General features: G+C 31.9%; 1 protein-coding gene and 1 long non-coding RNA gene across 8 annotated transcripts in view; one reads left to right on the top strand and one right to left on the bottom strand.

Moving 5' to 3' along the window:
- Positions 1-3127: 3127 nt before the first annotated feature.
- LOC121128456 (uncharacterized) lies at positions 3128-5376 on the bottom strand. The gene is made up of 4 exons (XR_005868167.2): positions 5059-5376; positions 4420-5003; positions 3739-4316; positions 3128-3677 (listed from the first exon to the last, which is right to left on the bottom strand). It is a non-coding gene; the product is annotated as an uncharacterized lncRNA (long non-coding RNA).
- A 3793-nt stretch (positions 5377-9169) lies between these two features.
- The window catches only part of LOC121128338 (uncharacterized), a 124495-nt gene continuing 118909 nt past the window's right edge, over positions 9170-14755 (top strand). Inside the window, exons 1-2 of one of the 7 annotated variants that reach the window (XR_011783099.1) lie at positions 9170-9725; positions 9788-9975. The gene's annotated coding sequence lies outside the window, so the exon portion shown is untranslated. The remainder of the gene's footprint in view (positions 9726-9787; positions 9976-14755) is intronic. The other 6 variants (XR_005868141.2, XR_011783097.1, XR_011783098.1 and 3 more) reach the window with 6 other exon arrangements.

Raw genomic sequence — 14755 nt, 5'->3', positions numbered from 1 at the left:
CTGCATAGGAATAATAATAAGAATAAATATGTCCTAAATTGTGCGTAAGCACTTTAGTAAATCTAAAGGACTCTAGGCAAAGAGTTAACACTCAAGGCAAGGGTTTAGTAGTTCTACATTCTGATTGGCTTAAAATTAGAAGCTTCTACATGTTCCTCCAGCCATGTACGCAGGCAATGGGGGGGGAGTGAAGGAGTTAGTCTCCCCCCAACTGAAAAGAGAATAATAATGGGGAATATGTGGGAAACATTTTATTCCCTGTTCTTTCAAGTATGCCCTCTTGTCGTGCGCCGCAGATTACAGAAATTGTTCTTGAGCTGAGGGGATGACACTTTTTTCATTCCCAAGGGGCACATTCCTTGGAAGGCAATGGGTCCTCAAAATGAAATGAAACCTTTGGAAACCATAATATAATTCTCGATTGTGCTCTAAACATTTTGAAGAAATAAGGAATTACAACTCTCAAGCTATTCCAACGTTGTTTAAACTCCTAAAACCAAAGTTCCAAGGCTCACTAAAAACTCCAACAAACCCATTTTAATTCGGGAGAATAATGCTGTTGCTAAGAAAATTCAATAATTAAGGAAATCTCAAACAACTTCTTTATTTCGAATTTCAGGTAAAAACAGATCTCCACAATTTCAGGGTCATACATACTTTACTCCTTATTTGGAACCTCCTACATCCGAAAATAGAGAAATAGACTTAGTGGATATGAATCTAATTTCATCAGCAATAGAAGATGAAACTTCTTATGATGCAGAATCAAAGTTTAAGTCTTTAAAAATGCGCCTCCCTTCGGTATTTAATTCAAACAATATAAAATTTTTAAGTTGCAAGTCTTCACGTTCAAAAATCCGCCTTTGGCATAATAAAACCATTGAGAATTCACTTCAGTTAAGATTCTTTAGGGAATTATATGTTGTCCAATTGATTTATTGCGTCAAGAAATGTTTATATCAATTTGCAAAAATAGAGGCTTTATTCAAATCTTATGTAAATCAATTCAAAAACAGGAAAAAAATTGTAAACTCAATAAATGAAGTAGCGGTTCCATTAATTAAGTCGTCTATAAATGTCCCCAAATGTGATTTTCTTTTAATGTGTCTAAGTATGGTAGTATAAGTATGCACATGTATTTACGAATGCAAATTGCGATTATCAAAGAAAATAGAATAGCTTCTTCTCCTTTCGGAAGACGAAAAAAGTGTATGCGAAATTAAGTAAGTTAAATAAATTATTTTTAAAGTAATTATTCCATTTTTTCATAATAATTAAACTCAATAAAATTATTTTTTTTAGTTTTCATGTATTGTATTAAGTTATTTTTGGTCTATTTAATATCTGTCACAAGAGGGCGCTCAAATCTTGTGACGTAATTCTTCATTATTAATTATTATTTGTTGAAAAATATGGAGGTAACTCTAGATCTGGACGATCAATGAATAATTTGAATCCATTATATTTAACCAATTTTTAAGGGCCAACACGGGGAGTGTACGTAAGAAGACCTAGAAGTAACATGTTTCATTTTTCCTCGAAATGGCCAATAGAAACCTATTTAGAGTCGTAACTCGAAAAATGGATGAAACATATTAAATTTTAATCGTTGCCCGTTGCTCCGACCGACATAAGACATTTCTTAAAGGAGGAGCATGGCATAACACTTTCAATTATCTATTAGTTATAACAGTGATATTACTCCACTTTTCTGGGAGACACATGATTCAAAATTTAATATTAATATGTGCTTACATAAAGCTTTTGAATTCTTTGTTGGGTCCAAATTGTAATACAAATATTTTTTAAATTGAAATTTGTCCTATAAATTACTTTTAGTGGAGTAATTTATTTATTATCCCTCTCCTTTTTTTAAAATATAGGCCTGAGTTTGTACACTCGCTATTTAAGTGCACTCTTCTTTTCTCTACTACTTCTTGTATAATACTACCTGTAAACTTATTCGAACAATTATGATCAATAAAATATAATGCACTGTAAACTAAGGGTAAAAATACTTCAATTAAGCATTGAATTCACTCTTATCTGAGTTTATTGATGTACAAGAAGAAAAATACTATGACGAATTTGTAAACTACGACTCCCGTGCAAAGTATTCCTGAAAATAATTCTACTGTCATGGTTCATGGTAGATATAAGAAAAATTCGTAGTGTTTTACATAATTAGATATGATCTCCTCCGGCCTCATCCCTCAATCAACGGATGGACTCCGAGAGAAATTACCCACTACCCTCTGTCGAATACTCTATAAGACCCCAATTCACTACTTCCTCCACACTATGATACCTTCCATTAAATTTCGTGACCCTTTGAAGTCCTAATTATCCGAATAACTCGAAAAAGTCGAGATCCTTCAATTTATCCGTCAAGATATTCTTCTCTTCACCTCGTGTTCCTTGCTTAACGTACTGAATTTATTTACTTATTATTAAAAGTTTGCGATAATTTAATTTCAACTATCTTCGGTCGCTGTCTCCAATTTCGAGATAGAAAGTATGACGTGCATGCAAATTCATACAGAATACCCTAATCGAGCTTGCTAGAATTTTCAATCTGATGTATTGTACGAAGGACTCTTGTAAGCAGGACAGGACACTGCGATCATGCATTTCCAATATGAGTCTTTGCTTATTCTATATCATATATGTAAAGTTGTTAATTCTGTAGAGAAAAAAGCGTGCAAGGGGGAGGGGGGAGTGAGAGAAAGACTTATGGTATTACTGTTTAAAATACTGATGTGATTATCAGCTGCCTGCTTTATTATGATTTGTGAGGGTATAACCAAAGTATTTATTAGCAAAATGTTTAATGAAGATATACTACGTATAATCGACTTAGACGTTTTTTATCCGTTACACTAGATTTGAAAACGTCACACTGCATGAAATTGTAATTCATTAAGAACCATATTCTCAAAATAATAACTAATGAAACGACAAAGTAGAGTATTTCGAAATATATTTGAAGTTCCAAGTTTAAAAAGAAGGCTTAAATTAAATATAATCTACATACTAAAAATAAACCATCATACATTTATGTTAAATATACAAAATTTAACAATTGTAATCATATAACTAATAATAACAATAAATATAAATACAGAATATTGAAATAATAGATTGATCCAAATAATATTTTCTTGTTCTGACATGAATTCAGTTAAATATGTTATAACTTTAAGTTGCTAAACACAAGCCAGACGTGGAGTTTAATCAAAAAGATCATCACCCTTTTTTTCATAATGTGGAAGTTGCTATATACAATTGTGCAAATGATAGATATATCTCAACGGATGAGATCTAAATAATTATTAATAATAAAGTAAATGTCAAAATCATAAAGTTAGACAATAAATATAATAATAAAAGAAATGTTAGAATTAAATCCATCGTTAAGTTTTAGTACAAAAGCTAATTATATAGTAATATATATTCTGGTAATATTACTCCTTATTAAGGGCATCTAAAAAGATTTCCCCCCATTATTTATGCTTGTATAACAACATACTATTTTCATGAAGGATACGCACAATTGCTAATTATAATGCTACAACCAATGTAACTACCCCCGTTGTTGTGACCATTTAAGCAGTTGCTTTTGCCTTTTATGAGTTTTCTAAACACCATTTCTTGGGGCTTATCGACCATAGCTAATCCTTAAGTGATAAAAAGTAATATTTATTGACTATGTAATATTGGAAAACCTAATGATCATACCCAAGTCTTTAAGTAAAGAAACTAATGTCAGACAAACTAGTTGCGAACCATTCAAAGCTACTACTCCCGTTGTTGTGACTATTTAAGCACTTGTTTTTGACATTTAATGAGTTGTGTACCATAATTCTTGATTATTTTTGCAATGAATGTGGCAACAAATGAAGCTCTAGGATTTGGGGTGCCAAGTAAACTGTCCTTCTCTTCAGGAGTAGCTGTGATGTAAGAGAACATGGAGTAATCATAAAGACAGGAGAGGTAGATAAGGTCGGATGGAGTCGAGAACCCCCCTCTGCTCATTATGTCTATGAATTCTTTTAGGTGTACATGCAGATTGGTTGGGCTATCGAAGGTCATAGAGTCGGGAGGGGTGTCTCTGATGTGACCCTTAACTCTTGGCATGATCTACATGATCTTTTTCTTCAAAGAAAAACCAATATACCCGTCAACAAAGTAGAGAGCATTGCTCCCTCCCTTGGAAGCTAGTTCCTGGAATTCATCTGGTCGCCAGTTAGTCAAAATGAGCTTAGTTTTAACCGGGTCTTCGTCCAGCAGAGCTTTAATTTCTGAAGTAGACATACCTGAAAATTTAAAAAAAGTAAAATATTGTAATGATATTATCATATTGTAACAATAAATAATACCTAAATAAAGAAGCTTACTATTAACAAATATCTTATTTACCTGAGAATTTGACAAACTCAGAATACGAATCTTTTTCTCTTCTTCAGGGATCTATCTCACGCTGATGTAGTAGATACCTCCACTTAGTTGTCTGTACCAGCCGAACCTTCTTTCGATGGGATCAGACTGGAACATGCCGAGGAGTACATAGGATAATTTTTCATCTAGGAGAAGATACTCTGGCAGATCTGCTGTGGGAAGGCACGTCTGTTTTGTTGCTATGAAGGTTTCTGCTGTGAGGCCAGGTGCTTTACAGTTTTGCCACTCGACGAGAAAGTCGACAAAATCTCTCAAGAAAGAGAGGTCACGTTTGTTCTTCTCAGAGATTGGTTCCCAAAGCTCATTTCTCTTTTCGTAGCCAACTCCAGGTGTCTTTAAACTCCGGTCTGTTGTCTTCTTTAGAGTAGTACTCAAGTGCTCCAATTGATAATTCGTGAAACACAGCATGCTGTTGTAGTTCATTAAAATGTTGAGCCCTATGTGACAAGGTCGCAGCTTGAGTTGGCCTTGATGACGCTTTAGGAGTTGAGAGGTAGTTGGGACAGTTTGGCCATAGGGATGGTACTACATCAGGTTTGAGGTACCTGTAAAAGAAGTACAGTTATTAGCATCCGCATCAAAAGTGAGCAGCTGTCTAACCTCTTTTTTAGAGCCTTACCAAGGGTCTGACTTCTTTTAGACTCACAGATGAAATCAGAGTCGTTGAAATTCAGGGACACAGCTTCGTACTTTTGGATGGTGCCTAATCTATCTTCTTCAGATCCATTTCTCTTGGAATGGCTCTCAGCTAGGCGGTATCAAGTCCGTGGTTTCTCTCTTAGTTTGGCCACAGATAGATCGTAACACCAGACGGTTGTGGCTCGTTGTCATAGGCCGTTCTACACCCTGGAGCACAACACTTAGTGGGAATGATTGGAATTACAAAACACAATAAAGATGGTGTCCACAAAGTAACTACTTTAAAAATTTACTATCTTACCAAACATGTTGTGTTTTTTTTTTTTTTACCCATGTTCAGCATATTTTATTATGCTTTGCCCAGCTTACAGGAGTCCTTGATTGTGATTTTGACAAAACATGCAACCCTCATGGAATCGCCGTAGCTCATTATTATTCTTTTGAATTCAATGTGCGTACGCGCTAAGGCGATTCCTAGAGAAAGAAATCTACTTTCTGTATATGGATTTCACCAAAAGATTCTTAGGTCAGATGGAGTAAATATAATACTATAGTGTTTACTTATACTTAATTAGTGTAACTCCATCTGACCAATTAAAGGAACATTTAAAAAAAAAAAAATACGACTCATATAATATTACATTAATATTAAAAGCGCGGTGGAAGTCAAACATAAGTCGTACTCGCGTTATGGACCATAACATTGTATTTCTATTAACCTCGAGTAAACCTATAGCTTTAAACTATGTAGCGAAACGTGACTGTTAGCCTGAGAAGATACGATTGTGAAGCGTTTTAACACTTTTTTCGCAAGATGTCGCTTTTCATATGACGTCACTCTGTCTTTTTTCTTACTACTGACGTAGGCTGGAATTTAACAAGGAATCTTATAAACAGTTATAGTATTCCTTGGATGTAATAAAGAGAGTGATTGATGAAGCAGGCTTAGCTCAAACTCTAAAATTACTATTGGGAAAGAAAAAATAATTTTATTCTTTGATTTTTCCTCTTTACGCATCTACAGATTGATATATAAATCCTGGATCCCATAATTCTTGCAAAACGTCTACCTATTAGTAGTATACTATAGTTGATATTTTAAATCCAATGACGTCATAATCCGTGCCGGGCCGATTTCTCTTGGGGACGCTTCAAAAGTTCAGAAGAACTAAAGTCAAGTAGCAAAACGTGACCGTTAGTCTGAGGAGATTTAATGGTGCAGTGTTTTAACACTTGTTCGCAAAATGTCGTTTTTCATTTGACATCACTCTGTCTTTTTTTCTTACTAATAATATATAGTATACGTCTAGAGATGGGATTTGTGTAACAGCACGAAGAGAAGGCGGGAGCAAGCCATATGGTACACCTGAATTAAGACCCTGGTTAGTATCAAGTCCCTGTTTTTTTATTCTTATCGCGCACACGCAAAAGTACTCTAGTCCTGTAGTAAAAAATGTCTCGAGATTTATGTGCAAATTTTGAAACTCTTCGATTCATTTTTTAAATTAGACTATAAAAACTAGCTGTACACTGTAAAAGTCTCTTTTAAATTGTTAGTCTCAGAGATTCACAAGCAAGAAGCAATATTCATAGTATTGGGGAGCACTGCTTACCTTCGTTGGAGTGGTTTTCCATTATTACAGGATTGATCTAAAGACTCAATGATAAAATCATTCACTTTAAAATACAGACTGCTTAGTTTTGAATTTGTTGTTGGTGTCAAGTCAATCGTATCTCTTGCCATGGCCCTTTGCCATTTCGTTAGGTTTTTGGAGTCTTTCATTGATAATTATTGAAACCTCACATCCGGATCCTTAGTAATAACGCTATATCCCTGCTTTCATCCAGAAGTAGAACACTTGTACACCATGATTAATTAATTAATAAGTAATAAAAAAACAAATTAATTTACTTTTGTGAACCACGTTTCCCTTTATTATAATTTTTAAAACAAAGGAAGAATGTGTCAGCCTCATTTTAAAACGCACTTCCAGTTTTTTTTAGGGACATCAGTACACATTCAAATTGTACGTACAAATTTCTCTATAACAGATTAGGAATGCAGGGATTCCTAACCTTTTTTTAGTGATGTACCACTTGTAAAAAATGTATTTAACCCAAGTACAAAGTTACCAGTACAAAACATTTTTAGCTTCAGTAACAGGGGCGTCCGAATGATTCTATTTTGGAGGGGGGGGAGGCTTGGTTCTTGGATTTTTTTTGAAAACAATCCAAAAATATAATTTTTTTGGAAACAAAATTTCAGTGTTAAAATAAAAAAATAAAAAGTATCAAAAATCCATAACTTCTAGCAGAAGTTAAAATTTTAATAATTCATTTCTATTATCAAAAATTAAAGTTTTTTGAGAAAAAAAAATTAAAATTTACAGTTCTTCACAAATTATAAAATTTTTAGAAATTTTTTTCAAATATTTAATTTTTTGGAGAAAAATTTAAACATTATGTTTTCTAGTAAAAAAGAAGAATTCTTTAATTAAATTATAATTCCTGCAGACGTCCAAGATTTATTTACCACTTGTAAAATATTGTTTCAAAATCTAAGGTACACCCACGAGTGCCTCCAAATACCCCAAGGGGTCCACGTACCCCCATTTGAGAACCACTACCATAATGGATAACGTTATCCTTTTTGGTTTATTGATTGTATCAATTTTTTATTCATACCATTGAGACTGAATTTATGTGCTCGGCGTTGTAATCAATCGTTTTTGATCATCATAATTAAGAAACAAAATTTTTACTTCCATACTTTTAATTGTCCTATTGTGAGCCTTCTTATCATCTTCCAAATTTATTCAATAAGGGAAACCTATCAATACTGTAGTCATGGATCGTAGTTTCGTCTAAGAAAATAAGATTAGCATTCCCTATAAGTTCAATCTTAATCTTTGACAACGATGTTTTACTTTGGTACTCCATTGACTTTGTGATGTGGTAGTGAGAAGGAATGGTTTTACCAATATAAAGTTCCATTAATTTTACATGATTTGGATGACTATCAATATAGAGTGGGACATTGCAGGAGACATGCATCTTGTTCATATTCGACATAAAATTAAAAGCATTAGGACTGGATTCAATTATATTCTTTAAATAAAGCTTCTAATTATTATCTTGAATACAACTTTTATTATGCTGTGGAAATTCGAATTTTCTAAAGGCTTGGCTCCCAAAATCAAAAAGGCCACATGACAAAATCTGGAAGACTAGTCATTAATCTATACCTTTTCTCCTTCATTATCTTAAAAAAGACATTAAAATTAATATTTATAAATAACAATTTAATAATATCTTAACAACTAGTTGTTTAACAATTATATAATAAAATTGAATGTTATTTAGTGTTAAATAATTAATTTCTTCATTCTTGTTACATCCGTAATATTTTGTTTAAAACATATTCAAATTCTTCATAAGAAATATAAGTAATATTGGAACTGTAGGTACAATAAGTCTTAGAATACATACATTTAAAAAAAATTAAACTATCTATAATATAGGCAATATATTATATACAAATTGAAATATTTTATTTTATATTAAGGAAGACTACGAGTTATAAAATTAACTTAATTTTTATTTTAAAAGTGCACATAATTGTTATTTAATTTTTAATCAAACTTCGGACTTTTCATCACAATCATACATTTAAACAGTTTGGGTTATCGTTTTTTGGGTCTTGATGATGAAGACGGAAATATTCTTTGACGTTCTACATAATATTGAATGCGATTTTTGGTAAATGACAATTTTATATTGTAATATCAAAGATCCATATCGTCAACTATTCCCATGTCTGTATTGATAGCACTATCACTTTTAATGTCAAAGACACTAATGATCCAGGACTGGATCATTTTCTTCAAATATGAACATTTGGTAAGTCATTCAATCTTTATAAAAACTGAGTAAAATAATTGATTAATAATGTAACTAATCATTCTTCGCTATACAACAATGGTTGGGAAGTAATGATTATGGTTTTAATAAAAAGGTCTTTGTTTGACTATGACTATAGTTAAAGATCGACTTCAAAGTAATTCCTGTAAATGTTTTCACTATACTGACTATATTATCATAACAACAACACTTTTACATAAGTTTTAATAGTCCTATTTTTAATTTGGGTATTTGCTTTAAGATTAAAATATGGCTCTGAAAGATAATAGTCCCAAATTACCATAATCCCAGACATTTCAGATGACTGAGAGAAAATTTTTGATCAGTTTTGGATTCTGCGCTCAAAGATAAATTCATTTTTTTGGCTTGAATTCATTTGTACAAAATAAGTATTTCCATGAGTTGTTCAACTGATACTCTGTATGGATGTAACTTGTACAATTCGTTTGTACAAGTTACAGCTTGAGGTCTAGCAACGACTAGCGAGCGTGCTTTGCTAAAGCTCAGCCGAAGAACGCCATAGCAATGGCGACTAAAGTACTTCTTGGATAATCTTGTAATTAAAAAAATATCAATCTGTTATTGTTATATTTGAGAAGAAAACAATAAGTTTTGACTAAATAATAAACGGAGAATAACATCGAGGATTTCATGAGGCCTATTCGTGGACGCCTAATAACTCCGGACAATGCCATGTACTACAGCTAGTAACGATTAACGAATAAGCTATATCGATTTTAATTATTAATTTTATTTTGATCTATTTCAGTGTATTAGCTCCATCCTTCAAACCAACACGTCGCTCATCGCCCGTTTGTAAACGGCGCAAATCTTCTTTTTCAAAAATTATAGTGCTAAACGTCAATGCAGTATATTATATTGATATATAAATATCCGATGCCTTTTGCTCAGTATCTTCAGGTGAGAAACTACTTTCAAACCACTCAAAATATTCATGTAAGTAATTTTTTTATTCTACGTATGTAGCACAAATATTTCAGTGTCAAAAGATGCTGTGATTCTTAACCTTTTTATCTCTATGAGCCCATTTCAGAATTTAAATAAAACCATTCAGTTGTTATAAGATAATAGTATCTATTAATTATTGGCCATTAAAATGACCAATGTTGTGATGAAATAATGCATTATAAGGTGAAGAAATTGTAACTTTACAGATATCGCAACTTAATACAACAAATATAAATAGACGATACTTTTTTGGCGTACATTGGATCAGTTTGCCCAAGTGTTATAGTTTTTCTTTCTATTCTATTTCCTTTGAATAAAAAGAAATAATTTTGCAAACCCGTAACCCGGCCTTTAGATTGTCGATATATTATTAATGGTGTTATTTTCTACTTTTTTGATGTAAATTACTAATTGATAAATTTACTGTGAGGGTATTCCATGGTAAGTCTACAGACTCTCAGGACATCATCACCGATTTGATAATTTTTGGTGAGGGTGTTGTTATCCCAACAAAAGAACACGATGCCCGAAAATTTAGACCTATGCGAGTGCGAGGGCTCGTTTCGGAGTTTCTCAAGCTTCGGCCTTTTGTTAAGTATACTCGAACTTCTTTAAGACATATTTCCGCAGAAACCCAACCAATTTTAATAATGTTAGCTTTAGGATACTCAAAAGAGCACGCGCTTTAATTTAAAAATATAATGTTTTTGCAAAAAAAGATTTTGTAAAATATATTTTAAATGGCGCCCCAGCCAAGCTTCAAGTTTGAATTTGGCAATTTTGTGTGAAAAGTTTAACTTACTTACACACAATGAGTATGCAAAAATTAGAGTAAAATCTCAATGGAATCATCTTCATTTAGGCCTATAATTGGAAAAGGTCATACTTGCCATAATAGTAAATTCCATATATTTATTGAAAAAATATTTAATTCCATGTTTTATCCTGCCTTTCAAACCCTTCCTACTAATAAATATACTCTTAATCATGTCACATGTGTATTTTTATCATTCATCATACAACCTTCTCTTACCAAATGAAATATTTAATTATTTTATCAACATAGGACGGTATTATTAGTTTAGCTCCATATCTACATGATACATATGATTACACCAAGCTAGGTTTTGATCATACTATTTAAAACTTTCATTTAATTCAATCATATTACAGTTGATAGTAAAAATATTTGTCTTTGCATTTCTAGTTCTTTCATATCTTTTTTTATATTTTAAATTTTTCTATATTATCAATAGATCAACTTTAATTTGATATAAAAATAAATATTTCATAATTAAAAATGTTTTACAAAATCACATATTTTTATTATTTTTCAAATAACAGTATTTCATTTGAGTTCTTACTACTGATTTTGATAAGTCTTGCAATACTCGTCACTCGATTAACAGACAATAAATGTCCGAAATATCCAAAGTACATACCCATTTACAGTTTTTTTGGAAAGTATAACTTTTTTCCGAACTATACGGATGGAAAAAATTAGATTGACTTCATTATTTGATCTGTCTAGATAGGTTATTTAGGGAAGTCATTCTTGTCCTTTATTTCTCACGGTTACGTAACTTGTGATTAATCCAGAGTAGGTGAATGATTTCTTTTGAACTATCAATTCAATTTCGACTCGACGATATCGCTCTTTTTACGAACTCAGAATAATACATCTGTTTACGGAATACATGCATGAAGTTACCAAATACTCAGCAATTGTTATAATTCTCAACCTCTTTAAAAGCTTATGTTAAGTTTCGTAGTCTGCTAGCATAAAAATAATACTTCATTTTCCCCTTAGACTCAGTTTGCTGGTCCTTAAGATGATTAGTAGATAATAAATGCCAAACGCCACCCATATGGAAGATCTCTTTGTGGCTTGTCAGGTTTAAGAAGGCTTCAAAGTGTTTGTATTAACCTCCATAGTCGTCTAAAAAGTTAGAGGTCATTTTATAATTTCTGAATATGGTCTTCGAATATATATTAGTTAGGACTTGGAATAAATGTACTGTATTGATATCATGGCAGTTTTAGTTTAAGATAAAAGTACATGAGTAATTACAAAAATTGTCATGATTTTATTACAAGTCACGGGTGTGTATTGTTGCTTGTTAAGAATACTGATGACAATCCTAAGAAATTTCTTGGGGTACATAGCTGTAATTCTCAGAAAAGTCTTCAATGTCAACAATTTCACCTTCGTTATACTAAAAAAATCAAGAATAAGGAGTTAATTATTATAACGAATAGGAGATATTCCACTTATAGGCCTAAATGAAGATTATTCAATTGATATCCCACTCTAATTTTTTTCATAGTCATAGTGTATGAGTAGGTTAAACTTCAAACATCTAGGGTACCATTTTAAATATTCTGCAATAATTTTGGTATTTTTGGCATAAATATTTTTTTGGAATTAAAAGTTAAATCAAGTACTTGCTCTTGTAAATATTTTAAGACATATATGAAATCGGTTGAGCCTGAGCGGAGTTTTGTCCCACTGAAGTTTGAGTATCCTTTAAATATGGCCAAATTTTGAGGGACTCCAAAATGGTCCCTTGTGCTCGTATAAGTCCAATATTCAAGTTATTGTGTTCTTTTGTTGGTATAAACACCCTCACAAAAAATTATCAAAATAGGTTATGACAAGTGTTGGGCAAAATGTAATATATTTCATATTACTAGTTACTTGCATTTAAAAGTAATAAGTTTCTTTACAGTATTACCTTCTGTGTAGAGTAATAAATTACTTGTTACCAAGCTTCCCACCAGTACATAAAGTCTTCCTTACTTTGAGGTTCTTGTCTATTTCTCTGATAAATTGAAAATAGTGAGAGTATAACCACTTAAAAATGTTGAATTATCATTCGTTGTTGCCATCTTCAAATCTCCAAACAAAATCGTCTTCTTCTTGTTTTGGTTTAAAACCGTCTTCTTCTCCTCTTTATTTACGGCTGTTGTGCCTGTATTGTTTTTTCGAAAACACCTCGCCTGTGAGACAGTTCGGATTGTAACGCACGTTGCCAGATTCTGTAACTGTAATAATATTACCGTAATATATTTAGTAGCGCGTTGCTTTTGTAACGTGTTACGCCCAACACTGGTTATGCCCATGTAAAATTCCCAAAAAGTGTGTACACTTGACATGGAGTACCCTGTAGTACACCATAAAGATCTATTCTCAATAATTATATTTCTTACTAAAACGTAATAAATAAATAATTTTAATTTGTGAAAATGAAATATTTAGTTCCTACTTATAACAGCTGTAATATTGATTAGATACAACTTGTATGCGCCATATTTGGTGCGTTAACATAAAAATAATCTTGAACAAAAATAAAAAAATGGAGGAAATCTCGATTAATTTCTTTACATTGTATATATATATAGGCTAATATTTTATAGGCATATTTGAGTAGATTATTGGCTTTGTATTACAATTTGTGGAAGGAGTTAAGGTGCCCAAGAGTTTCAACTATAATTTAGTACCTTTGTTTGAAACATTAGACTTATGTTTTCCGCAATCTGAGCTTTCAAATAAAATATGTCAATTTCTCATTCTCCAAAGGGTTAATAAATATGAAGGTTGATATAAATTGATGGTAATTCGTGGATGAATTAGACTCATTTTTGAGAAAAATCATTCTCGGTTACTTTTGTGTTGATGGGCAACATATGTATATAATAACTTACGGAACAATTTGTTTAAAATACAGGTTCCCTCACTTTTTAGGACCATTGACCAACTATCATTTTCTTATTTTCCCACAGACTACCTATTGAATAACCTTACACTTTTTTACGGCTTACAAATAGATAGAGTTCTTTTTAAATTATAAATTAATAATAAAAAATAAAATAAAAATTAAAAGTACTCATAAAGATTGGAACGAAGCAAATCTAAAAATAGGAAGATAATTACCTGCATAAAATTACATCAAAATAATGATATAATCATTAATGTGAAGGTTAAGTTTGATGCCCTGATAACAGTTTGTCAATATTTTGCTTCAAATTAGTATGGTTTAATCTCAAGTCTCTAACTTCAATAATTAAATCGATTTCGTTTTTTCGTAAAGTTTAGTAACTGCGCCCATTTCCACGAGGTATGAAGAGGAAAAATCTATCAATATTTTCTTGCAATATCCTATAGTGTATAATAAGCGACAAGAATGTCTTATTGAAGCCAAAACTAGTGATATCCCTTTCTGAACCGCACTTTCAGTTCTTTATTGCAGCATATTCCGATTCGTTCTTCTTGTAACATGAGTCATGTTACATGACATATGTTCTACAAATTAATTTGTATAGGTTGATTGTGGTGTGATGATGGTAAAAACATTACCAAACCGGTTTTTAAAATCTCAATGAAGAACATTTAAATGTTGAACGGAGACCAAAACGTCATCTGCCCTGGATGATGTTTGTCGATGAAAAGTTGGTAAACCTGGAAAATTCTAGCCTGCTCATTTCTTGATTCATCAAATCAATTTTAATAAGAAAGGCTGCAACGCAGCACATCAAAAATAAAATAGACATTTAAATAATTTTAGTAATATTTATGCCTAAATGTGAAATATTAATATACCTATTGTTTGAATTATGCACCCCAAATTTGCTTTTTTTGTAATTTCATGACATGCCTAAATGTGTAGACTCACATTTATATATGGTAGCCCATTTTTTTCTGTCAGTTCTATATCGACCCTTTGGGGTCAATATAGACCACTTTAGAAATCAGTGGTCTAAAGTGTAT

Source organism: Lepeophtheirus salmonis, chromosome 1, assembly GCF_016086655.4.
Source record: "Lepeophtheirus salmonis chromosome 1, UVic_Lsal_1.4, whole genome shotgun sequence".
NCBI lineage: Eukaryota > Metazoa > Arthropoda > Copepoda > Siphonostomatoida > Caligidae > Lepeophtheirus > Lepeophtheirus salmonis.
Note: the sequence above shows the minus strand (reverse complement) of the source record. Positions and strands in the feature narration are given on the sequence as shown.